The following is a 26172-nucleotide window of genomic DNA, read 5'->3' as shown; positions in this document are numbered from 1 at the left end:
GTCATCTTAAATTGAAAAACTAAAAAACGTGGTATTGTGAAGATTTTCAAAGTAATGCTTTGAATGAAAAATGGAAAAAAGAGTGACAAAGAGCAAAATAGAGATAAAAAATCATTCTAGAGTTGAAATCAAGTAATGCATTCTTAAAGAAGGCATAATTAAAACATTTATGAACAGGATAAGCAATATATCAATGAGGTGTTTATCAATAGGATCAGTATCCTCGTCTAAAGTAGTTGAGTAGAGCGTTTTCTGAACTGAGAAATGATTATGAAAGTGAAAAACTCAGGATTCTCTTGAACACCATATGGCAAACTTTTCCTTAAAGCATTTTCAAGAGGGTGCTGTGGCTTAGCTGGTTAAAGCGCCTGTCTAGTAAACAGGAGATCCTGAGTTCAAATCTCAGCAGTGCCTTGCTTTCCTCATTCTTAAATAAAAAACTATTTTCATTAATTCGTCCTGCGATTCAATTAAATTAGAAAAGTCTGATTTATCTTTCGGTTGAACAGATCATCTTAAACCTAATAAAAACTGAAAGTGTTTTCAATATTACAGTAACAATACTGTGATTGCAAAAATCAAAAAGGTATTTCAATGAGCAAGAGGCAGATGAAATATAACCCTAGATTTGAGCAATATTGATGAATATATGTAAAACACTTATTTATGAACTAATCAAAATATGGGATTGAGTTTAAAATGTGTTCTTTTGTAATACAACATAGCTATTCTTGTTTACAGATTAGTGATCCTTGCTTGTTTAACATTAGAATACTTATTAAGACAATTTAACACAGGCACAGAATTTGATCACCAATACTAAATAATGGTCCCTTCTGTATCACTAAAATAGGTGTTGTGGCTAAGTGGTTAAAGCGCCTGTCTCGTAAACAGGAAATCCTGAGTTCAAATCTCAGCAGCTCCTTACATGTAAAAATAATTTTCATCACGCAAATGTTTAATACATTTTAAAAAGAAAAGTGTTGTTCTGTGAACATTAGAATGGGTCAACTTAAATTGAAAAACAAAAAAACGTGGTATTGTGAAGATTTTCAAAGTAATGCTTTGAATGAAAATGTGAAAAAAGAGTGACAAAGAGCAAAATAGAGATGAAAAATCATTCTAGAGTTGAAATCAAGTAATGCATTCTTAAAGAAGGCATAATTAAAACATTTATGAACAGGATAAGCAATATATCAATGAGGTGTTTATCAATAGGATCAGTATCCTCGTCTAAAGTAGTTGAGTAGAGCGTTTTCTGAACTGAGAAATGATTATGAAAGTGAAAAACTCAGGATTCTCTTGAACACCATATGGCAAACTGTTCCTTAAAGCATTTTCAAGAGGGTGCTGTGGCTTAGCTGGTTAAAGCGCCTGTCTAGTAAACAGAAGATCATGAGTTCAAATCTCAGCAGTGCCTTGCTTTCCTCATTCTTAAATAAAAAACTATTTTCATTAATTCGTCCTGCGATTCAATTAAATTAGAAAAGTCTGATTTATCTTTCGATTGAACAGATCATATTAAACCTAATAAAAACTGAAAGTGTTTTCAATATTATAGTAACAATACTGTGAATGCAAAATCAAAAAGGTATTTCAATGAGCAAGAGGCAGATGAAATATAACCCTAGATTTGAGCAATATTGATGAATATATGTAAAACACTTATTTATGAACTATTCAAAATATGGGATTGAGTTTAAAATGTGTTCTTTTTTAATACAACATAGCTATTCTTGTTTACAGATTAGGAATCCTTGCTTGTTTAACATTAGAATACATATTAAGACACTTTAACACAGGCACAGAATTTGATCACCAATACTAAATTAATGATCCCTTCTATATCGCTAAAGTAGGTGCTGTGGCTAAGTGCTTAAAGCACCTGCCTCGTAAACAGAAAATCCTGAGTTCAAATCTCAGCAGCACCTTATTATTGGTCCTTACATGTAAAAATAATTTTCATCACGCAAATGTTTAATACATTTTAAAAAGAAAAGTGTTGTTCTGTGAACATTAGAATGGGTCATCTTAAATTGAAAAACAAAAAAAACGTGGTATTGTGAAGATTTTCAAAGTAATGCTTTGAATGAAAAAGGGAAAAAAGAGTGACAAAGAGCAAAATAGAGATAAAAAATAATTCTAGAGTTGAAATCAAGTAATGCATTCTTAAAGAAGGCATAATTAAAACATTTATGAACAGGATAAGCAATATATCAATGAGGTGTTTATGAATAGGATCAGTATCCTCGTCTAAACTATTTGAGTAGTGCGTTTTCTGAACTGAGAAATGATTATGAAAGTGAAAAACTCAGGTTTCTCTTGAACACCATATGGCAAACTGTTCCTTAAAGCATTTTCAAGAGGGTGCTGTGGCTTAGCTGGTTAAAGCGCCTGTCTAGTAAACAGGAGATCCTGAGTTCAAATCTCAGCAGTTTCTTGCTTTCCTCATTCTTATATAAAAAACTATTTTCATTAAGTCGTCCTGCGATTCAATTCAATTAGAAAAGTCTGATTTATCTTTCGGTTGAACAGATCATCTTAAACCTAATCAAAACTGAAAGTGTTTTCAATATTATAGTAACAATACTGTGATTGCAAAATCAAAAAGGTATTTCAATGAGCAAGAGGCAGATGAAATATAACCCTAGATTTGAGCAATATTGATGAATATATGTAAAACACTTATTTATGAACTAATCAAAATATGGGATTGAGTTTAAAATGTGTTCTTTTGTAATACAACATTGCTATTCTTGTTTACAGATTAGGGATCCTTGCTTGTTTAACATTAGAATACTTATTAAGACACTTTAACACAGGCACAGAATTTGATCACCAATACTAAATTAATGATCCCTTCTGTATCACTAAAATAGGTGCTGTGGCTAAGTGGTTAAAGCGCCTGTCTCGTAACCGGGAAATCCTGAGTTCAAATCTCAGCAGCACCTTAATATTGCTCCTTACATGTAAAAATAATTTTCATCACGCAAATGTTTAATACATTTTAAAAAGAAAAGTGTTGTTCTGTGAACATTAGAATGGGTCATCTTAAATTGAAAAACAAAAAAACGTGGTATTGTGAAGATTTTCAAAGTAATGCTTTGAATGAAAAAGGGAAAAAAGAGTGACAAAGAGCAAAATAGAGATGAAAAATCATTCTAGAGTTGAAATCAAGTGATGCATTTTTAAAGAAGGCATAATTAAAACATTTATGAACAGGATAAGCAATATATCAATGAGGTGTTTATCAATAGGATCAGTATCCTCGTCTAAAGTAGTTGAGTAGAGCGTTTTCTGAACTGAGAAAGGATTATGAAAGTGAAAAACCCAGGATTCTCTTGAACACCATATGCCAAACTGTTCCTTAAAGCATTTTCAAGAGGGTGCTGTGGCTTAGCTGGTTAAAGCGCCTGTCTAGTAAACAGAAGATCCTGAGTTCAAATGTCAGCATTGCCTTGCTTTCCTCATTCTTAAATAAAAAACTATTTTCATTAATTCGTCCTGCGATTCAATTAAATTAGAAAAGTCTGATTTATTTTTCGGTTGAACAGATCATCTTAAACCTAATAAAAACTGAAAGTGTTTTCAATATTATAGTAACAATACTGTGATTGCAAAATCAAAAAGGTATTTCAATGAGCAAGAGGCAGATGAAATATAACCCTAGATTTGAGCAATATTGATGAATATATGTAAAACACTTATTTATGAACCATTCAAAATATGGGATTGAGTTTAAAATGTGTTCTTTTTTAATACAACATAGCTATTCTTGTTTACAGATTAGGAATCCTTGCTTGTTTAACATTAGAATACATATTAAGACACTTTAGCACAGGCACAGAATTTGATCACCAATACTAAATTAATGATCCCTTCTATATCGCTAAAGTAGGGGCTGTGGCTAAGTGGTTAAAGCGCCTGTCTCGTAAACAGGAAATCCTGAGTTCAAATCTCAGCAGCACCTTATTATTGGTCCTTACATGTAAAAATAATTTTCATCACGCAAATGTTTAATCCATTTTAAAAAGAAAAGTGTTGTTCTGTGAACATTAGAATGGGTCATCTTAAATTGAAAAACAAAAAAACATGGTATTGTGAAGATTTTCAAAGTAATGCTTTGAATGAAAAAGGGAAAAAAGAGTGACAAAGAGCAAAATAGAGATAAAAAATCATTCTAGAGTTGAAATCAAGTAATGCATTCTTAAAGAAGGCATAATTAAAACATTTATGAACAGGATAAGCAATATATCAATGAGGTGTTTATCAATAGGATCAGTATCCTCGTCTAAAGTAGTTGAGTAGAGCGTTTTCTGAACTGAGAAATGATTATGAAAGTGAAAAACTCAGGATTCTCTTGAACACCATATGGCAAACTGTTCCTTAAAGCATTTTCAAGAGGGTGCTGTGGCTTAGCTGGTTAAAGAGCCTGTGGCTTAGCTGGTTAAAGCGCCTGTCTAGTAAACAGGAGATCCTGAGTTCAAATCTCAGCAGTGCCTTGCTTTCCTCATTCTTATTTAAAAAAAAATTTTCATTAAGTCGTCCTGCGATTCAATTCAATTAGAAAAGTCTGATTTATCTTTCGGTTAAACAGATCATCTTAAACCTAATAAAAACTGAAAGTGTTTTCAATATTATAGTAACAATACTGTGATTGCAAAAATCAAAAAGGTATTTCAATGAGCAAGAGGCAGATGAAATATAACCCTAGATTTGAGCAATATTGATGAATATATGTAAAACACTTATTTATGAACTATTCAAAATATGGGATTGAGTTTAAAATGTGTTCTTTTGTAATACTACATAGCTATTCTTGTTTACAGATTAGGAATCCTTGCTTGTTTAACATTAGAATACATATTAAGACACTTTAACACAGGCACAGAATTTGATCACCAATACTAAATTAATGATCCCTTCTGTATGACTTAAATAGGTGCTGTGGCTAAGTGGTTAAAGCGCCTGTCTCGTAAACAGGAAATCCTGAGTTCAAATCTCAGCACCACCTTATTATTGGTCCTTACATGTAAAAATAATTTTCATCACGCAAATGTTTAATACATTTTAAAAAGAAAAGTATTGTTCTGTGAACATTAGAATGGGTCATCTTAAATTGAAAAACAAAAAAACATGGTATTGTGAAGATTTTCAAAGTAATGCTTTGAATGAAAAAGGGAAAAAAGAGTGACAAAGAGCAAAATAGAGATAAAAAATCATTCTAGAGTTGAATTCAAGTAATGCATTCTTAAAGAAGGCATAATTAAAACATTTATGAACAGGATAAGCAATATATCAATGAGGTATTTATCAATAGGATCAGTATCCTCGTCTAAACTATTTGAGTAGTGCGTTTTCTGAACTGAGAAATGATTATGAAAGTGAAAAACTCAGGTTTCTCTTGAACACCATATGGCAAACTGTTCCTTAAAGCATTTTGAAGAGGGTGCTGTGGCTTAGCTGGTTAAAGCGCCTGTCTAGTAAACAGGAGATCCTGAGTTCAAATCTCAGCAGTGCCTTGCTTTCCTCATTCTTAAATAAAAAAATTATTTTCATTAAGTCGTCCTGCGATTCAATTACATTAGAAAAGTCTGATTTATCTTTCGGTTGAACAGATCATCTTAAAACTAATAAAAACTGAAAGTGTTTTCAATATTATAGTAACAATACTGTGATTGCAAAAATCAAAAAGGTATTCAATGAGCAAGAGGCAGATGAAATATAACCCTAGATTTGAGCAATATTGATGAATATATGTAAAACACTTATTAATGAACTATTCAAAATATGGGATTGAGTTTAAAATGTGTTCTTTTGTAATACAACATAGCTATTCTTGTTTACAGATTAGGAATCCTTGCTTGTTTAACATTAGAATACATATTAAGACACTTTAACACAGACACAGAATTTGATCACCAATACTAAATTAATGATCCCTTCTGTATCACTAAAAAAGGTGCTGTGGCTAAGTGGTTAAAGCGCATGTCTCGTAAACAGGAAATCCTGAGTTCAAATCTCAGCAGCACCTTATAGTCCTTACATGTAAAAATAATTTTCATCACGCAAATGTTTAATACATTTTAAAAAGAAAAGTGTTGTTCTGTGAACATTAGAATGGGTCATCTTAAATTGAAAAAGAAAAAAACATGGTATTGTGAAGATTTTCAAAGTAATGCTTTGAATGAAAAAGGGAAAAAAGAGTGACAAAGAGCAAAATAGAGATAAAAAATCATTCTAGAGTTGAATTCAAGTAATGCATTCTTAAAGAAGGCATAATTAAAACATTTATGAACAGGATAAGCAATATATCAATGAGGTATTTATCAATAGGATCAGTATCCTCGTCTAAACTATTTGAGTAGTGCGTTTTCTGAACTGAGAAATGATTATGAAAGTGAAAAACTCAGGTTTCTCTTGAACACCATATGGCAAACTGTTCCTCAAAACTTTATCAAGAGGGTGCTGTGGCTTAGCTGGTTAAAGTGCCTCTCTAGTAAACAGGAGATCCTGAGTTCAAATCTCAGCAGTGCCTTGCTTTCCTCATTCTTATATAAAAAACTATTTTCATTAAGTCGTCCTGCGATTCAATTCAATTAGAAAAGTCTGATTTATCTTTCGGTTGAACAGATCATCTTAAACCTAATGAAAACTGAAAGTGTTTTCAATATTATAGTAACAATACCTTGATTGCAAAAATCAAAAAGGTATTTCAATGAGCAAGAGGCAGATGAAATATAAGCCTAGATTTGAGCAATATTGATGAATATATGTAAAACAATTATTTATGAACTATTCAAAATATGGGATTGAGCTTAAAATGTGTTCTTTTGTAATACAACATAGCTATTCTTGTTTACAGATTAGGAATCCTTGCTTGTTTAACATTAGAATACATATTAAGACACTTTAACGCAGGCACAGAATTTGATCACCAATACTAAATTAATGATCCCTTCTGTATCACTAAAATAGGTGCTGTGGCTAAGTGGTTAAAGTGCCTGTCTCGTAAACAGGAAATCCTGAGTTCAAATCTCAGCAGCACCTTATTATTGGTCCTTACATGTAAAAATAATTTTCATCACGCAAATGTTTAATACATTTTAAAAAGAAAAGTATTGTTCTGTGAACATTAGAATGGGTCATCTTAAATTGAAAAACAAAAAAACATGGTGTTGTGAAGATTTTTAAAGTACTGTTTTGAATGAAAAAGGGAAAAAAGAGTGACAAAGAGCAAAATAGAGATAAAAAATCATTCTAGAGTTGAATTCAAGTAATGCATTCTTAAAGAAGGCATGTGTTATGAAAAGATAGACCACACACGAGGTAAGTGTGACTCTCTTTATTCTAGTCATCCGCTCTCCTCAGTCACATAGAACCTACGTTACACAACATTCTAAGGTGAGCTTCCACAGCTCGGGCGTACCAACTGTGTCAGAGTGGGGGGGGGGGTTGGGCTATACCAAGTGTAAAGATGGAGATTATAACACATCTCCTTATGTGGGGAAACAAAGGAAAGGCTTCACAGTTGGGGTGAGTTAACCACTCTGTCTTTGCTCCATGTCTGTCCATTCTCCAGACGAACTACATTGCGTCCACACTTGACCACGCCCTGGTGTGTATGGTACTTGCTGCGTCCTGGAGGAACATGAGTGGGCATCTTAACCTGTACGGTGGAGCCAACCTTGTACTCCTGGGCTTTAACGCCATGCTTCTGGTCGTACCATCCTTTGTATTTGCGTTGGTGTTGAGCAATCTTCACTCTACTCTTACCAAGGTCGGGGACTACCCTTCTTCCTCCTCCCAACCACCCCGGGTTCATTTTGGTGCAGGGTTCCCTCCCTCTTAAACTGCCAGTGTTATGAAAAGATAGACCACACACGAGGTAAGTGTGACTCTCTTTATTCTAGTCATCCGCTCTCCTCAGTCACATAGAACCTACGTTACACAACATTCTAAGGTGAGCTTCCACAGCTCGGGCGTACCAACTGTGTCAGAGTGGGAGGGGGGGTTGGGCTATACCAAGTGTAAAGATGGAGATTATAACAGCATGATTAAAACATTTATGAACAAGATAAGCAATATATCAATGAGGTGTTTATGAATAGGATCAGTATCCTCGTCTAAAGTAGTTGAGTAGAGCGTTTTCTGAACTGAGAAATGATTATGAAAGTGAAAAACTCAGGATTCTCTTGAACACCATATGGCAAACTGTTCCTTAAAGCATTTTCAAGAGGGTGCTGTGGCTTAGCTGGTTAAAGCGCCTGTCTAGTAAACAGGAGATCCTGAGTTCAAATCTCAGCAGTGCCTTGCTTTCCTCATTCTTATATAAAACAACTATTTTCATTAAGTCGTCCTGCGATTCAATTCAATTAGAAAAGTCTGATTTATCTTTCGGTTGTACAGATCATCTTAAACCTAATAATAACTGAAAGTGTTTTCAATATTATAGTAACAATACTGTGATTGCAAAAATCAAAAAGGTATTTCAATGAGCAAGAGGCAGATGAAATATAACCCTAGATTTGAGCAATATTGATGAATATATGTAAAACACCTATTTATGAACTATTCAAAATATGGGATTGAGTTTAAAATGTGTTCTTTTTTAATACAACATAGCTATTCTTGTTTACAGATTAGGAATCCTTGCTTGTTTAACATTAGAAAACTTATTAAGACACTTTAACACAGGCACAGAATTAGATAACCAATACTAAATTAATGATCCCTTCTGTATCACTAAAATAGGTGCTGTGGCTAAGTGGTTAAAGCGCCTGTCTCATAACCAGGAAATCCTGAGTTCAAATCTCAGCAGCACCTTATTATTGGTCCTTACATGTAAAAATAATTTTCATAACGCAAATGTTTAATACATTTTAAAAAGAAAAGTGTTGTTCTGTGAACATTAGAATGGGTCATCTTAAATTGAAAAACAAAAAAACGTGGTATTGTGAAGATTTTCAAAGTAATGCTTTGAATGAAAAAGGGAAAAAAGAGTGACAAAGAGCAAAAGAGAGATAAAAAATCATTCTAGAGTTGAATTCAAGTAATGCATTCTTAAAGAAGGCATGATTAAAACATTTATGAACAGGATAAGCAATATATCAATGAGGTGTTTATGAATAGGATCAGTATTCTCGTCTAAACTATTTGAGTAGTGCGTTTTCTGAACTGAGAAATTATTATGAAAGTGAAAAACTCGGTTTCTCTTGAACACCATATGGCAAACTGTTCCTTAAAGCATTTTCAGGAGGGTGCTTTGGCTTAGCTGGTTAAAGCGCCTATCTAGTAAACAGGAGATCCTGTGTTCAAATCTCAGTAGTGCCTTGCTTTCCTCATTCTTAAATAAAAAATTATTTTCATTAAGTCGTCCTGCGATTCAATTCAATTAGAAAAGTCTGATTTATCTTTCGGTTGAACAGATCATCTTAAACCTAATAAAAACTGAAAGTGTTTTCAATATTATAGTAACAATACTGTGATTGCAAAATTAAAAAGGTATTTCAATGAGCAAGAGGCAGATGAAATATGACCCTAGATTTGAGCAATATTGATGAATATTTGTAAAACACTTATTTATAAACTATTCAAAATATGGGATTGAGTTTAAAATGTGTTCTTTTTTAATACAACATAGGTATTCTTGTTTACAGATTAGGAATCCTTGCTTGTTTAACATTAGAATACATATTAGGACACTTTAACACAGGCACAGAATTTGATCACCAATACTAAATTAATGATCCCTTCTGTATCACTAAATTAGGTGCTGTGGCTAAGTGGTTAAAGCGCCTGTCTCGTAAACAGGAAATCCTGAGTTCAAATCTCAGCAGCACCTTATTATTGGTCCTTACATGTAAAAATAATTTTCATCACGCAAATGTTTAATACATTTTAAAAAGAAAAGTGTTGTTCTGTGAACATTAGAATGGGTCATCTTAAATTGAAAAACAAAAAAACGTGGTATTGTGAAGATTTTCAAAGTAATGCTTTGAATGAAAAAGGGAAAAAAGAGTGACAAAGAGCAAAATAGAGATGAAAAATCATTCTAGATTTGAAATCAAGTAATGCATTCTTAAAGAAGGCATAATTAAAACATTTATGAACAGGATAAGCAATATATCAATGAGGTGTTTATCAATAGGATCAGTATCCTCGTCTAAAGTAGTTGAGTAGAGCGTTTTCTGAACTGAGAAATGATTATGAAAGTGAAAAACTCAGGATTCTCTTGAACACCATATGGCAAACTGTTCCTTAAAGCATTTTCAAGAGGGTGCTCTGGCTTAGCTGGTTAAAGCGCCTGTCTAGTAAACAGGAGATCCTGAGTTCAAATCTCAGCAGTACCTTTCTTTCCTCATTCTTAAATAAAAAACTATTTTCATTAAGTCGTACTGCGATTCAATTCAATTAGAAAAGTTCGATTTATCTTTTGGTTGAACAGATCATCTTAAACCTAATAAAAACTGAAAGTGTTTTCAATATTATAGTAACAATACTGTGATTGCAAAAATCAAAAAGGTATTTCAATGAGCAAGAGGCAGATGAAATATAACCCTTGATTTGAGCAATATTGATGAATATATGTAAAACACTTATTTATGAACTATTCAAAATATGGGATTGAGTTTAAAATGTGTTATTTTGTAATACAACATAGCTATTCTTGTTTACAGATTAGGAATCCTTGCTTGTTTAACATTAGAATACATATTAAGACACTTTAACACAGGCACAGAATTTGATCACCAATACTAAATTAATGATCCCTTCTGTATGACTTAAATAGGTGCTGTGGCTAAGTGGTTAAAGCGCCTGTCTCGTAAACAGGAAATCCTGAGTTCAAATCTCAGCAGCACCTTATTATTGGTCCTTACATGTAAAAATAATTTTCATCACGCAAATGTTTAATACATTTTAAAAAGAAAAGTGTTGTTCTGTGAACATTAGAATGGGTCATCTTAAATTGAAAAACAAAAAAACGTGGTATTGTGAAGATTTTCAAAGTAATGCTTTGAATGAAAAAGGGAAAAAAGAGTGACAAAGAGCAAAATAGAGATAAAAAATCATTCTAGAGTTGAATTCAAGTAATGCATTCTTAAAGAAGGCATAAATAAAACATTTATGAACAGGATAAGCAATATATCAATGATGTGTTTATGAATAGGATCAGTATCCTCGTCTAAACTATTTGAGTAGTGCGTTTTCTGAACTGAGAAATGATTATGAAAGTGAAAAACTCAGGTTTCTCTTGAACACCATATGGCAAACTGTTCCTTAAAGCATTTTCAAGAGGGTGCTGTGGCTTAGCTGGTTAAAGCGCCTGTCTAGTAAACAGGAGATCCTGAGTTCAAATCTCAGCAGTGCCTTGCTTTCCTCATTCTTAAATAAAAAAATTATTTTCATTAAGTCGTCCTGCGATTCAATTACATTAGAAAAGTCTGATTTATCTTTCGGTTGAACAGATCATCTTAAACCTAATAAAAACTGAAAGTGTTTTCAATATTATAGTAACAATACTGTGATTTCAAAAATCAAAAAGGTATTCAATGAGCAAGAGGCAGATGAAATATAACCCTAGATTTGAGCAATATTGATGAATATATGTAAAACACTTATTTATGAACTATTCAAAATATGGGATTGAGTTTAAAATGTGTTATTTTGTAATACAACATAGCTATTCTTGTTTACAGATTAGGAATCCTTGCTTGTTTAACATTAGAATACATATTAAGACACTTTAACACAGACACAGAATTTGATCACCAATACTAAATTAATGATCCCTTCTGTATCACTAAAAAAGGTGCTGTGGCTAAGTGGTTAAAGCGCATGTCTCGTAAACAGGAACTCCTGAGTTCAAATCTCAGCAGCACCTTATAGTCCTTACATGTAAAAATAATTTTCATCACGCAAATGTTTAATACATTTTAAAAAGAAAAGTGTTGTTCTGTGAACATTAGAATGGGTCATCTTAAATTGAAAAAGAAAAAAACATGGTATTGTGAAGATTTTCAAAGTAATGCTTTGAATGAAAAAGGGAAAAAAGAGTGACAAAGAGCAAAATAGAGATAAAAAATCATTCTAGAGTTGAATTCAAGTAATGCATTCTTAAAGAAGGCATAATTAAAACATTTATGAACAGGATAAGCAATATATCAATGAGGTATTTATCAATAGGATCAGTATCCTCGTCTAAACTATTTGAGTAGTGCGTTTTCTGAACTGAGAAATGATTATGAAAGTGAAAAACTCAGGTTTCGCTTGAACACCATATGGCAAACTGTTCCTCAAAACTTTATCAAGAGGGTGCTGTGGCTTAGCTGGTTAAAGTGCCTCTCTAGTAAACAGGAGATCCTGAGTTCAAATCTCAGCAGTGCCTTGCTTTCCTCATTCTTATATAAAAAACTATTTTCATTAAGTCGTCCTGCGATTCAATTCAATTAGAAAAGTCTGATTTATCTTTCGGTTGAACAGATCATCTTAAACCTAATCAAAACTGAAAGTGTTTTCAATATTATAGTAACAATACCTTGATTGCAAAAATCAAAAAGGTATTTCAATGAGCAAGAGGCAGATGAAATATAACCCTAGATTTGAGCAATATTGATGAATATATGTAAAACAATTATTTATGAACTATTCAAAATATGGGATTGAGCTTAAAATGTGTTCTTTTGTAATACAACATAGCTATTCTTGTTTACAGATTAGGAATCCTTGCTTGTTTAACATTAGAATACATATTAAGACACTTTAACGCAGGCACAGAATTTGATCACCAATACTAAATTAATGATCCCTTCTGTATCACTAAATTAGGTGCTGTGGCTAAGTGGTTAAAGTGCCTGTCTCGTAAACAGGAAATCCTGAGTTCAAATCTCAGCAGCACCTTTTTATTGGTCCTTACATGTAAAAATAATTTTCATCACGCAAATGTTTAATACATTTTAAAAAGAAAAGTATTGTTCTGTGAACATTAGAATGGGTCATCTTAAATTGAAAAACAAAAAAACATGGTGTTGTGAAGATTTTTAAAGTACTGTTTTGAATGAAAAAGGGAAAAAAGAGTGACAAAGAGCAAAATAGAGATAAAAAATCATTCTAGAGTTGAATTCAAGTAATGCATTCTTAAAGAAGGCATGTGTTATGAAAAGATAGACCACACACGAGGTAAGTGTGACTCTCTTTATTCTAGTCATCCGCTCTCCTCAGTCACATAGAACCTACGTTACACAACATTCTAAGGTGAGCTTCCACAGCTCGGGCGTACCAACTGTGTCAGAGTGGGGGGGGGGGGGTTGGGCTATACCAAGTGTAAAGATGGAGATTATAACACATCTCCTTATGTGGGGAAACAAAGGAAAGGCTTCACAGTTGGGGTGAGTTAACCACTCTGTCTTTGCTCCATGTCTGTCCATTCTCCAGACGAACTACATTGCGTCCACACTTGACCACGCCCTGGTGTGTATGGTACTTGCTGCGTCCTGGAGGAACATGAGTGGGCATCTTAACCTGTACGGTGGAGCCAACCTTGTACTCCTGGGCTTTAACGCCATGCTTCTGGTCGTACCATCCTTTGTATTTGCGTTGGTGTTGAGCAATCTTCACTCTACTCTTACCAAGGTCGGGGACTACCCTTCTTCCTCCTCCCAACCACCCCGGGTTCATTTTGGTGCAGGGTTCCCTCCCTCTTAAACTGCCAGTGTTATGAAAAGATAGACCACACACGAGGTAAGTGTGACTCTCTTTATTCTAGTCATCCGCTCTCCTCAGTCACATAGAACCTACGTTACACAACATTCTAAGGTGAGCTTCCACAGCTCGGGCGTACCAACTGTGTCAGAGTGGGAGGGGGGGTTGGGCTATACCAAGTGTAAAGATGGAGATTATAACAGCATGATTAAAACATTTATGAACAAGATAAGCAATATATCAATGAGGTGTTTATGAATAGGATCAGTATCCTCATCTAAAGTAGTTGAGTAGAGCGTTTTCTGAACTGAGAAATGATTATGAAAGTGAAAAACTCAGGATTCTCTTGAACACCATATGGCAAACTGTTCCTTAAAGCATTTTCAAGAGGGTGCTGTGGCTTAGCTGGTTAAAGCGCCTGTCTAGTAAACAGGAGATCCTGAGTTCAAATCTCAGCAGTGCCTTGCTTTCCTCATTCTTATATAAAACAACTATTTTCATTAAGTCGTCCTGCGATTCAATTCAATTAGAAAAGTCTGATTTATCTTTCGGTTGTACAGATCATCTTAAACCTAATAATAACTGAAAGTGTTTTCAATATTATAGTAACAATACTGTGATTGCAAAAATCAAAAAGGTATTTCAATGAGCAAGAGGCAGATGAAATATAACCCTAGATTTGAGCAATATTGATGAATATATGTAAAACACCTATTTATGAACTATTCAAAATATGGGATTGAGTTTAAAATGTGTTCTTTTTTAATACAACATAGCTATTCTTGTTTACAGATTAGGAATCCTTGCTTGTTTAACATTAGAAAACTTATTAAGACACTTTAACACAGGCACAGAATTAGATAACCAATACTAAATTAATGATCCCTTCTGTATCACTAAAATAGGTGCTGTGGCTAAGTGGTTAAAGCGCCTGTCTCATAACCAGGAAATCCTGAGTTCAAATCTCAGCAGCACCTTATTATTGGTCCTTACATGTAAAAATAATTTTCATAACGCAAATGTTTAATACATTTTAAAAAGAAAAGTGTTGTTCTGTGAACATTAGAATGGGTCATCTTAAATTGAAAAACAAAAAAACGTGGTATTGTGAAGATTTTCAAAGTAATGCTTTGAATGAAAAAGGGAAAAAAGAGTGACAAAGAGCAAAAGAGAGATAAAAAATCATTCTAGAGTTGAATTCAAGTAATGCATTCTTAAAGAAGGCATGATTAAAACATTTATGAACAGGATAAGCAATATATCAATGAGGTGTTTATGAATAGGATCAGTATTCTCGTCTAAACTATTTGAGTAGTGCGTTTTCTGAACTGAGAAATTATTATGAAAGTGAAAAACTCGGTTTCTCTTGAACACCATATGGCAAACTGTTCCTTAAAGCATTTTCAGGAGGGTGCTTTGGCTTAGCTGGTTAAAGCGCCTATCTAGTAAACAGGAGATCCTGTGTTCAAATCTCAGTAGTGCCTTGCTTTCCTCATTCTTAAATAAAAAATTATTTTCATTAAGTCGTCCTGCGATTCAATTCAATTAGAAAAGTCTGATTTATCTTTCGGTTGAACAGATCATCTTAAACCTAATAAAAACTGAAAGTGTTTTCAATATTATAGTAACAATACTGTGATTGCAAAATTAAAAAGGTATTTCAATGAGCAAGAGGCAGATGAAATATGACCCTAGATTTGAGCAATATTGATGAATATTTGTAAAACACTTATTTATAAACTATTCAAAATATGGGATTGAGTTTAAAATGTGTTCTTTTTTAATACAACATAGGTATTCTTGTTTACAGATTAGGAATCCTTGCTTGTTTAACATTAGAATACATATTAAGACACTTTAACACAGGCACAGAATTTGATCACCAATACTAAATTAATGATCCCTTCTGTATCACTAAATTAGGTGCTGTGGCTAAGTGGTTAAAGCGCCTGTCTCGTAAACAGGAAATCCTGAGTTCAAATCTCAGCAGCACCTTATTATTGGTCCTTACATGTAAAAATAATTTTCATCACGCAAATGTTTAATACATTTTAAAAAGAAAAGTGTTGTTCTGTGAACATTAGAATGGGTCATCTTAAATTGAAAAACAAAAAAACGTGGTATTGTGAAGATTTTCAAAGTAATGCTTTGAATGAAAAAGGGAAAAAAGAGTGACAAAGAGCAAAATAGAGATGAAAAATCATTCTAGATTTGAAATCAAGTAATGCATTCTTAAAGAAGGCATAATTAAAACATTTATGAACAGGATAAGCAATATATCAATGAGGTGTTTATCAATAGGATCAGTATCCTCGTCTAAAGTAGTTGAGTAGAGCGTTTTCTGAACTGAGAAATGATTATGAAAGTGAAAAACTCAGGATTCTCTTGAACACCATATGGCAAACTGTTCCTTAAAGCATTTTCAAGAGGGTGCTCTGGCTTAGCTGGTTAAAGCGCCTGTCTAGTAAACAGGAGATCCTGAGTTCAAATCTCAGCAGTACCTTTCTTTCCTCATTCTTAAATAAAAAACTATTTTCATTAAGTCGTACTGCGATTCAATTCAATTAGAAAAGTTCGATTTATCTTTTGGTTGAACAGATCATCTTAAACCTAATAAAAACTGAAAGTGTTTTCAATATTATAGTAACAATACTGTGATTGCAAAAATCAAAAAGGTATTTCAATGAGCAAGAGGCAGATGAAATATAACCCTTGATTTGAGCAATATTGATGAATATATGTAAAACACTTATTTATGAACTATTCAAAATATGGGATTGAGTTTAAAATGTGTTATTTTGTAATACAACATAGCTATTCTTGTTTACAGATTAGGAATCCTTGCTTGTTTAACATTAGAATACATATTAAGACACTTTAACACAGGCACAGAATTTGATCACCAATACTAAATTAATGATCCCTTCTGTATGACTTAAATAGGTGCTGTGGCTAAGTGGTTAAAGCGCCTGTCTCGTAAACAGGAAATCCTGAGTTCAAATCTCAGCAGCACCTTATTATTGGTCCTTACATGTAAAAATAATTTTCATCACGCAAATGTTTAATACATTTTAAAAAGAAAAGTGTTGTTCTGTGAACATTAGAATGGGTCATCTTAAATTGAAAAACAAAAAAACGTGGTATTGTGAAGATTTTCAAAGTAATGCTTTGAATGAAAAAGGGAAAAAAGAGTGACAAAGAGCAAAATAGAGATAAAAAATCATTCTAGAGTTGAATTCAAGTAATGCATTCTTAAAGAAGGCATAAATAAAACATTTATGAACAGGATAAGCAATATATCAATGATGTGTTTATGAATAGGATCAGTATCCTCGTCTAAACTATTTGAGTAGTGCGTTTTCTGAACTGAGAAATGATTATGAAAGTGAAAAACTCAGGTTTCTCTTGAACACCATATGGCAAACTGTTCCTTAAAGCATTTTCAAGAGGGTGCTGTGGCTTAGCTGGTTAAAGCGCCTGTCTAGTAAACAGGAGATCCTGAGTTCAAATCTCAGCAGTGCCTTGCTTTCCTCATTCTTAAATAAAAAAATTATTTTCATTAAGTCGTCCTGCGATTCAATTACATTAGAAAAGTCTGATTTATCTTTCGGTTGAACAGATCATCTTAAACCTAATAAAAACTGAAAGTGTTTTCAATATTATAGTAACAATACTGTGATTTCAAAAATCAAAAAGGTATTCAATGAGCAAGAGGCAGATGAAATATAACCCTAGATTTGAGCAATATTGATGAATATATGTAAAACACTTATTTATGAACTATTCAAAATATGGGATTGAGTTTAAAATGTGTTATTTTGTAATACAACATAGCTATTCTTGTTTACAGATTAGGAATCCTTGCTTGTTTAACATTAGAATACATATTAAGACACTTTAACACAGACACAGAATTTGATCACCAATACTAAATTAATGATCCCTTCTGTATCACTAAAAAAGGTGCTGTGGCTAAGTGGTTAAAGCGCATGTCTCGTAAACAGGAACTCCTGAGTTCAAATCTCAGCAGCACCTTATAGTCCTTACATGTAAAAATAATTTTCATCACGCAAATGTTTAATACATTTTAAAAAGAAAAGTGTTGTTCTGTGAACATTAGAATGGGTCATCTTAAATTGAAAAACAAAAAAACATGGTATTGTGAAGATTTTCAAAGTAATGCTTTGAATGAAAAAGGGAAAAAAGAGTGACAAAGAGCAAAATAGAGATAAAAAATCATTCTAGAGTTGAATTCAAGTAATGCATTCTTAAAGAAGGCATAATTAAAACATTTATGAACAGGATAAGCAATATATCAATGAGGTATTTATCAATAGGATCAGTATCCTCGTCTAAACTATTTGAGTAGTGCGTTTTCTGAACTGAGAAATGATTATGAAAGTGAAAAACTCAGGTTTCGCTTGAACACCATATGGCAAACTGTTCCTCAAAACTTTATCAAGAGGGTGCTGTGGCTTAGCTGGTTAAAGTGCCTCTCTAGTAAACAGGAGATCCTGAGTTCAAATCTCAGCAGTGCCTTGCTTTCCTCATTCTTATATAAAAAACTATTTTCATTAAGTCGTCCTGCGATTCAATTCAATTAGAAAAGTCTGATTTATCTTTCGGTTGAACAGATCATCTTAAACCTAATCAAAACTGAAAGTGTTTTCAATATTATAGTAACAATACCTTGATTGCAAAAATCAAAAAGGTATTTCAATGAGCAAGAGGCAGATGAAATATAACCCTAGATTTGAGCAATATTGATGAATATATGTAAAACAATTATTTATGAACTATTCAAAATATGGGATTGAGCTTAAAATGTGTTCTTTTGTAATACAACATAGCTATTCTTGTTTACAGATTAGGAATCCTTGCTTGTTTAACATTAGAATACATATTAAGACACTTTAACGCAGGCACAGAATTTGATCACCAATACTAAATTAATGATCCCTTCTGTATCACTAAATTAGGTGCTGTGGCTAAGTGGTTAAAGTGCCTGTCTCGTAAACAGGAAATCCTGAGTTCAAATCTCAGCAGCACCTTTTTATTGGTCCTTACATGTAAAAATAATTTTCATCACGCAAATGTTTAATACATTTTAAAAAGAAAAGTATTGTTCTGTGAACATTAGAATGGGTCATCTTAAATTGAAAAACAAAAAAACATGGTGTTGTGAAGATTTTTAAAGTACTGTTTTGAATGAAAAAGGGAAAAAAGAGTGACAAAGAGCAAAATAGAGATAAAAAATCATTCTAGAGTTGAATTCAAGTAATGCATTCTTAAAGAAGGCATGTGTTATGAAAAGATAGACCACACACGAGGTAAGTGTGACTCTCTTTATTCTAGTCATCCGCTCTCCTCAGTCACATAGAACCTACGTTACACAACATTCTAAGGTGAGCTTCCACAGCTCGGGCGTACCAACTGTGTCAGAGTGGGGGGGGGGGGTTGGGCTATACCAAGTGTAAAGATGGAGATTATAACACATCTCCTTATGTGGGGAAACAAAGGAAAGGCTTCACAGTTGGGGTGAGTTAACCACTCTGTCTTTGCTCCATGTCTGTCCATTCTCCAGACGAACTACATTGCGTCCACACTTGACCACGCCCTGGTGTGTATGGTACTTGCTGCGTCCTGGAGGAACATGAGTGGGCATCTTAACCTGTACGGTGGAGCCAACCTTGTACTCCTGGGCTTTAACGCCATGCTTCTGGTCGTACCATCCTTTGTATTTGCGTTGGTGTTGAGCAATCTTCACTCTACTCTTACCAAGGTCGGGGACTACCCTTCTTCCTCCTCCCAACCACCCCGGGTTCATTTTGGTGCAGGGTTCCCTCCCTCTTAAACTGCCAGTGTTATGAAAAGATAGACCACACACGAGGTAAGTGTGACTCTCTTTATTCTAGTCATCCGCTCTCCTCAGTCACATAGAACCTACGTTACACAACATTCTAAGGTGAGCTTCCACAGCTCGGGCGTACCAACTGTGTCAGAGTGGGAGGGGGGGTTGGGCTATACCAAGTGTAAAGATGGAGATTATAACAGCATGATTAAAACATTTATGAACAAGATAAGCAATATATCAATGAGGTGTTTATGAATAGGATCAGTATCCTCGTCTAAAGTAGTTGAGTAGAGCGTTTTCTGAACTGAGAAATGATTATGAAAGTGAAAAACTCAGGATTCTCTTGAACACCATATGGCAAACTGTTCCTTAAAGCATTTTCAAGAGGGTGCTGTGGCTTAGCTGGTTAAAGCGCCTGTCTAGTAAACAGGAGATCCTGAGTTCAAATCTCAGCAGTGCCTTGCTTTCCTCATTCTTATATAAAACAACTATTTTCATTAAGTCGTCCTGCGATTCAATTCAATTAGAAAAGTCTGATTTATCTTTCGGTTGTACAGATCATCTTAAACCTAATAATAACTGAAAGTGTTTTCAATATTATAGTAACAATACTGTGATTGCAAAAATCAAAAAGGTATTTCAATGAGCAAGAGGCAGATGAAATATAACCCTAGATTTGAGCAATATTGATGAATATATGTAAAACACCTATTTATGAACTATTCAAAATATGGGATTGAGTTTAAAATGTGTTCTTTTTTAATACAACATAGCTATTCTTGTTTACAGATTAGGAATCCTTGCTTGTTTAACATTAGAAAACTTATTAAGACACTTTAACACAGGCACAGAATTAGATAACCAATACTAAATTAATGATCCCTTCTGTATCACTAAAATAGGTGCTGTGGCTAAGTGGTTAAAGCGCCTGTCTCATAACCAGGAAATCCTGAGTTCAAATCTCAGCAGCACCTTATTATTGGTCCTTACATGTAAAAATAATTTTCATAACGCAAATGTTTAATACATTTTAAAAAGAAAAGTGTTGTTCTGTGAACATTAGAATGGGTCATCTTAAATTGAAAAACAAAAAAACGTGGTATTGTGAAGATTTTCAAAGTAATGCTTTGAATGAAAAAGGGAAAAAAGAGTGACAAAGAGCAAAAGAGAGATAAAAAATCATTCTAGAGTTGAATTCAAGTAATGCATTCTTAAAGAAGGCATGATTAAAACATTTATGAACAGGATAAGCAATATATCAATGAGGTGTTTATGAATAGGATCAGTATTCTCGTCTAAACTATTTGAGTAGTGCGTTTTCTGAACTGAGAAATTATTATGAAAGTGAAAAACTCGGTTTCTCTTGAACACCATATGGCAAACTGTTCCTTAAAGCATTTTCAGGAGGGTGCTTTGGCTTAGCTGGTTAAAGCGCCTATCTAGTAAACAGGAGATCCTGTGTTCAAATCTCAGTAGTGCCTTGCTTTCCTCATTCTTAAATAAAAAATTATTTTCATTAAGTCGTCCTGCGATTCAATTCAATTAGAAAAGTCTGATTTATCTTTCGGTTGAACAGATCATCTTAAACCTAATAAAAACTGAAAGTGTTTTCAATATTATAGTAACAATACTGTGATTGCAAAATTAAAAAGGTATTTCAATGAGCAAGAGGCAGATGAAATATGACCCTAGATTTGAGCAATATTGATGAATATTTGTAAAACACTTATTTATAAACTATTCAAAATATGGGATTGAGTTTAAAATGTGTTCTTTTTTAATACAACATAGGTATTCTTGTTTACAGATTAGGAATCCTTGCTTGTTTAACATTAGAATACATATTAAGACACTTTAACACAGGCACAGAATTTGATCACCAATACTAAATTAATGATCCCTTCTGTATCACTAAATTAGGTGCTGTGGCTAAGTGGTTAAAGCGCCTGTCTCGTAAACAGGAAATCCTGAGTTCAAATCTCAGCAGCACCTTATTATTGGTCCTTACATGTAAAAATAATTTTCATCACGCAAATGTTTAATACATTTTAAAAAGAAAAGTGTTGTTCTGTGAACATTAGAATGGGTCATCTTAAATTGAAAAACAAAAAAACGTGGTATTGTGAAGATTTTCAAAGTAATGCTTTGAATGAAAAAGGGAAAAAAGAGTGACAAAGAGCAAAATAGAGATGAAAAATCATTCTAGATTTGAAATCAAGTAATGCATTCTTAAAGAAGGCATAATTAAAACATTTATGAACAGGATAAGCAATATATCAATGAGGTGTTTATCAATAGGATCAGTATCCTCGTCTAAAGTAGTTGAGTAGAGCGTTTTCTGAACTGAGAAATGATTATGAAAGTGAAAAACTCAGGATTCTCTTGAACACCATATGGCAAACTGTTCCTTAAAGCATTTTCAAGAGGGTGCTCTGGCTTAGCTGGTTAAAGCGCCTGTCTAGTAAACAGGAGATCCTGAGTTCAAATCTCAGCAGTACCTTTCTTTCCTCATTCTTAAATAAAAAACTATTTTCATTAAGTCGTACTGCGATTCAATTCAATTAGAAAAGTTCGATTTATCTTTTGGTTGAACAGATCATCTTAAACCTAATAAAAACTGAAAGTGTTTTCAATATTATAGTAACAATACTGTGATTGCAAAAATCAAAAAGGTATTTCAATGAGCAAGAGGCAGATGAAATATAACCCTTGATTTGAGCAATATTGATGAATATATGTAAAACACTTATTTATGAACTATTCAAAATATGGGATTGAGTTTAAAATGTGTTATTTTGTAATACAACATAGCTATTCTTGTTTACAGATTAGGAATCCTTGCTTGTTTAACATTAGAATACATATTAAGACACTTTAACACAGGCACAGAATTTGATCACCAATACTAAATTAATGATCCCTTCTGTATGACTTAAATAGGTGCTGTGGCTAAGTGGTTAAAGCGCCTGTCTCGTAAACAGGAAATCCTGAGTTCAAATCTCAGCAGCACCTTATTATTGGTCCTTACATGTAAAAATAATTTTCATCACGCAAATGTTTAATACATTTTAAAAAGAAAAGTGTTGTTCTGTGAACATTAGAATGGGTCATCTTAAATTGAAAAACAAAAAAACGTGGTATTGTGAAGATTTTCAAAGTAATGCTTTGAATGAAAAAGGGAAAAAAGAGTGACAAAGAGCAAAATAGAGATAAAAAATCATTCTAGAGTTGAATTCAAGTAATGCATTCTTAAAGAAGGCATAAATAAAACATTTATGAACAGGATAAGCAATATATCAATGATGTGTTTATGAATAGGATCAGTATCCTCGTCTAAACTATTTGAGTAGTGCGTTTTCTGAACTGAGAAATGATTATGAAAGTGAAAAACTCAGGTTTCTCTTGAACACCATATGGCAAACTGTTCCTTAAAGCATTTTCAAGAGGGTGCTGTGGCTTAGCTGGTTAAAGCGCCTGTCTAGTAAACAGGAGATCCTGAGTTCAAATCTCAGCAGTGCCTTGCTTTCCTCATTCTTAAATAAAAAAATTATTTTCATTAAGTCGTCCTGCGATTCAATTACATTAGAAAAGTCTGATTTATCTTTCGGTTGAACAGATCATCTTAAACCTAATAAAAACTGAAAGTGTTTTCAATATTATAGTAACAATACTGTGATTTCAAAAATCAAAAAGGTATTCAATGAGCAAGAGGCAGATGAAATATAACCCTAGATTTGAGCAATATTGATGAATATATGTAAAACACTTATTTATGAACTATTCAAAATATGGGATTGAGTTTAAAATGTGTTATTTTGTAATACAACATAGCTATTCTTGTTTACAGATTAGGAATCCTTGCTTGTTTAACATTAGAATACATATTAAGACACTTTAACACAGACACAGAATTTGATCACCAATACTAAATTAATGATCCCTTCTGTATCACTAAAAAAGGTGCTGTGGCTAAGTGGTTAAAGCGCATGTCTCGTAAACAGGAACTCCTGAGTTCAAATCTCAGCAGCACCTTATAGTCCTTACATGTAAAAATAATTTTCATCACGCAAATGTTTAATACATTTTAAAAAGAAAAGTGTTGTTCTGTGAACATTAGAATGGGTCATCTTAAATTGAAAAACAAAAAAACATGGTATTGTGAAGATTTTCAAAGTAATGCTTTGAATGAAAAAGGGAAAAAAGAGTGACAAAGAGCAAAATAGAGATAAAAAATCATTCTAGAGTTGAATTCAAGTAATGCATTCTTAAAGAAGGCATAATTAAAACATTTATGAACAGGATAAGCAATATATCAATGAGGTATTTATCAATAGGATCAGTATCCTCGTCTAAACTATTTGAGTAGTGCGTTTTCTGAACTGAGAAATGATTATGAAAGTGAAAAACTCAGGTTTCGCTTGAACACCATATGGCAAACTGTTCCTCAAAACTTTATCAAGAGGGTGCTGTGGCTTAGCTGGTTAAAGTGCCTCTCTAGTAAACAGGAGATCCTGAGTTCAAATCTCAGCAGTGCCTTGCTTTCCTCATTCTTATATAAAAAACTATTTTCATTAAGTCGTCCTGCGATTCAATTCAATTAGAAAAGTCTGATTTATCTTTCGGTTGAACAGATCATCTTAAACCTAATCAAAACTGAAACTGTTTTCAATATTATAGTAACAATACCTTGATTGCAAAAATCAAAAAGGTATTTCAATGAGCAAGAGGCAGATGAAATATAACCCTAGATTTGAGCAATATTGATGAATATATGTAAAACAATTATTTATGAACTATTCAAAATATGGGATTGAGCTTAAAATGTGTTCTTTTGTAATACAACATAGCTATTCTTGTTTACAGATTAGGAATCCTTGCTTGTTTAACATTAGAATACATATTAAGACACTTTAACGCAGGCACAGAATTTGATCACCAATACTAAATTAATGATCCCTTCTGTATCACTAAATTAGGTGCTGTGGCTAAGTGGTTAAAGTGCCTGTCTCGTAAACAGGAAATCCTGAGTTCAAATCTCAGCAGCACCTTTTTATTGGTCCTTACATGTAAAAATAATTTTCATCACGCAAATGTTTAATACATTTTAAAAAGAAAAGTATTGTTCTGTGAACATTAGAATGGGTCATCTTAAATTGAAAAACAAAAAAACATGGTGTTGTGAAGATTTTTAAAGTACTGTTTTGAATGAAAAAGGGAAAAAAGAGTGACAAAGAGCAAAATAGAGATAAAAAATCATTCTAGAGTTGAATTCAAGTAATGCATTCTTAAAGAAGGCATGATTAAAACATTCATGAACAAGATAAGCAATATATCAATGAGGTGTTTATGAATAGGATCAGTATCCTCGTCTAAAGTAGTTGAGTAGAGCGTTTTCTGAACTGAGAAATGATTATGAAACTGAAAAACTCAGGATTCTCTTGAACACCATATGGCAAACTGTTCCTTAAAGCATTTTCAAGAGGGTCCTGTGGCTTAGCTGGTTAAAGCGCCTGTCTAGTAAACAGGAGATCCTGAGTTCAAATCTCAGCAGTGCCTTGCTTTCCTCATTCTTATATAAAAAAACTATTTTCATTAAGTCGTCCTGCGATTCAATTCAATTAAAAAAGTCTGATTTATCTTTCGGTTGTACAGATCATCTTAAACCTAATAATAACTGAAAGTGTTTTCAATATTATAGTAACAATACTGTGATTGCAAAAATCAAAAAGGTATTTCAATGAGCAAGAGGCAGATGAAATATAACCCTAGATTTGAGCAATATTGATGAATATATGTAAAACACTTATTTATGAACTATTCAAAATATGGGATTGAGTTTAAAATGTGTTCTTTTTTAATACAACATAGCTATTCTTGTTTACAGATTAGGAATCCTTGCTTGTTTAACATTAGAAAACTTATTAAGACACTTTAACACAGGCACAGAATTAGATAACCAATACTAAATTAATGATCCCTTCTGTATCACTAAAATAGGTGCTGTGGCTAAGTGGTTAAAGCGCCTGTCTCATAACCAGGAAATCCTGAGTTCAAATCTCAGCAGCACCTTATTATTGGTCCTTACATGTAAAAATAATTTTCATAACGCAAATGTTTAATACATTTTAAAAAGAAAAGTGTTGTTCTGTGAACATTAGAATGGGTCATCTTAAATTGAAAAACAAAAAAACGTGGTATTGTGAAGATTTTCAAAGTAATGCTTTGAATGAAAAAGGGAAAAAAGAGTGACAAAGAGCAAAAGAGAGATAAAAAATCATTCTAGAGTTGAATTCAAGTAATGCATTCTTAAAGAAGGCATGATTAAAACATTTATGAACAGGATAAGCAATATATCAATGAGGTGTTTATGAATAGGATCAGTATTCTCGTCTAAACTATTTGAGTAGTGCGTTTTCTGAACTGAGAAATTATTATGAAAGTGAAAAACTCGGTTTCTCTTGAACACCATATGGCAAACTGTTCCTTAAAGCATTTTCAGGAGGGTGCTTTGGCTTAGCTGGTTAAAGCGCCTGTCTAGTAAACAGGAGATCCTGTGTTCAAATCTCAGCAGTGCCTTGCTTTCCTCATTCTTAAATAAAAAATTATTTTCATTAAGT

General features: G+C 33.0%; 21 non-coding genes across 21 annotated transcripts; all 21 read left to right on the top strand.

Moving 5' to 3' along the window:
* The first annotated feature begins 340 nt into the window (after window positions 1-340).
* TRNAT-AGU (transfer RNA threonine (anticodon AGU)) lies at window positions 341-414 on the top strand. The gene has a single exon. It is a non-coding gene; the product is annotated as a tRNA-Thr (tRNA).
* Window positions 415-852: 438 nt separating this feature from the next.
* Window positions 853-925, top strand: TRNAT-CGU (transfer RNA threonine (anticodon CGU)). The gene has a single exon. It is a non-coding gene; the product is annotated as a tRNA-Thr (tRNA).
* A 2972-nt stretch (window positions 926-3897) lies between these two features.
* TRNAT-CGU (transfer RNA threonine (anticodon CGU)) lies at window positions 3898-3970 on the top strand. The gene has a single exon. It is a non-coding gene; the product is annotated as a tRNA-Thr (tRNA).
* Window positions 3971-4941: 971 nt separating this feature from the next.
* Window positions 4942-5014, top strand: TRNAT-CGU (transfer RNA threonine (anticodon CGU)). Its single transcript has one exon. It is a non-coding gene; the product is annotated as a tRNA-Thr (tRNA).
* Window positions 5015-5448: 434 nt separating this feature from the next.
* On the top strand, window positions 5449-5522 carry TRNAT-AGU (transfer RNA threonine (anticodon AGU)). Its single transcript has one exon. It is a non-coding gene; the product is annotated as a tRNA-Thr (tRNA).
* Window positions 5523-6977: 1455 nt separating this feature from the next.
* On the top strand, window positions 6978-7050 carry TRNAT-CGU (transfer RNA threonine (anticodon CGU)). Its single transcript has one exon. It is a non-coding gene; the product is annotated as a tRNA-Thr (tRNA).
* Window positions 7051-8239: 1189 nt separating this feature from the next.
* TRNAT-AGU (transfer RNA threonine (anticodon AGU)) lies at window positions 8240-8313 on the top strand. Its single transcript has one exon. It is a non-coding gene; the product is annotated as a tRNA-Thr (tRNA).
* Window positions 8314-9771: 1458 nt separating this feature from the next.
* On the top strand, window positions 9772-9844 carry TRNAT-CGU (transfer RNA threonine (anticodon CGU)). Its single transcript has one exon. It is a non-coding gene; the product is annotated as a tRNA-Thr (tRNA).
* Window positions 9845-10791: 947 nt separating this feature from the next.
* TRNAT-CGU (transfer RNA threonine (anticodon CGU)) lies at window positions 10792-10864 on the top strand. The gene has a single exon. It is a non-coding gene; the product is annotated as a tRNA-Thr (tRNA).
* Window positions 10865-11298: 434 nt separating this feature from the next.
* Window positions 11299-11372, top strand: TRNAT-AGU (transfer RNA threonine (anticodon AGU)). The gene has a single exon. It is a non-coding gene; the product is annotated as a tRNA-Thr (tRNA).
* Window positions 11373-12827: 1455 nt separating this feature from the next.
* Window positions 12828-12900, top strand: TRNAT-CGU (transfer RNA threonine (anticodon CGU)). The gene has a single exon. It is a non-coding gene; the product is annotated as a tRNA-Thr (tRNA).
* Window positions 12901-14091: 1191 nt separating this feature from the next.
* TRNAT-AGU (transfer RNA threonine (anticodon AGU)) lies at window positions 14092-14165 on the top strand. Its single transcript has one exon. It is a non-coding gene; the product is annotated as a tRNA-Thr (tRNA).
* A 1458-nt stretch (window positions 14166-15623) lies between these two features.
* On the top strand, window positions 15624-15696 carry TRNAT-CGU (transfer RNA threonine (anticodon CGU)). Its single transcript has one exon. It is a non-coding gene; the product is annotated as a tRNA-Thr (tRNA).
* A 947-nt stretch (window positions 15697-16643) lies between these two features.
* On the top strand, window positions 16644-16716 carry TRNAT-CGU (transfer RNA threonine (anticodon CGU)). The gene has a single exon. It is a non-coding gene; the product is annotated as a tRNA-Thr (tRNA).
* A 434-nt stretch (window positions 16717-17150) lies between these two features.
* Window positions 17151-17224, top strand: TRNAT-AGU (transfer RNA threonine (anticodon AGU)). Its single transcript has one exon. It is a non-coding gene; the product is annotated as a tRNA-Thr (tRNA).
* A 1455-nt stretch (window positions 17225-18679) lies between these two features.
* Window positions 18680-18752, top strand: TRNAT-CGU (transfer RNA threonine (anticodon CGU)). The gene has a single exon. It is a non-coding gene; the product is annotated as a tRNA-Thr (tRNA).
* Window positions 18753-19942: 1190 nt separating this feature from the next.
* Window positions 19943-20016, top strand: TRNAT-AGU (transfer RNA threonine (anticodon AGU)). Its single transcript has one exon. It is a non-coding gene; the product is annotated as a tRNA-Thr (tRNA).
* A 1458-nt stretch (window positions 20017-21474) lies between these two features.
* Window positions 21475-21547, top strand: TRNAT-CGU (transfer RNA threonine (anticodon CGU)). The gene has a single exon. It is a non-coding gene; the product is annotated as a tRNA-Thr (tRNA).
* A 947-nt stretch (window positions 21548-22494) lies between these two features.
* TRNAT-CGU (transfer RNA threonine (anticodon CGU)) lies at window positions 22495-22567 on the top strand. The gene has a single exon. It is a non-coding gene; the product is annotated as a tRNA-Thr (tRNA).
* Window positions 22568-23001: 434 nt separating this feature from the next.
* TRNAT-AGU (transfer RNA threonine (anticodon AGU)) lies at window positions 23002-23075 on the top strand. Its single transcript has one exon. It is a non-coding gene; the product is annotated as a tRNA-Thr (tRNA).
* A 1455-nt stretch (window positions 23076-24530) lies between these two features.
* Window positions 24531-24603, top strand: TRNAT-CGU (transfer RNA threonine (anticodon CGU)). The gene has a single exon. It is a non-coding gene; the product is annotated as a tRNA-Thr (tRNA).
* The last annotated feature ends 1569 nt before the right edge of the window (window positions 24604-26172 follow it).

This window comes from Triturus cristatus, chromosome 8 (genome assembly GCF_964204655.1).
Source record: "Triturus cristatus chromosome 8, aTriCri1.1, whole genome shotgun sequence".
NCBI lineage: Eukaryota > Metazoa > Chordata > Amphibia > Caudata > Salamandridae > Triturus > Triturus cristatus.
Note: the sequence above shows the minus strand (reverse complement) of the source record. Positions and strands in the feature narration are given on the sequence as shown.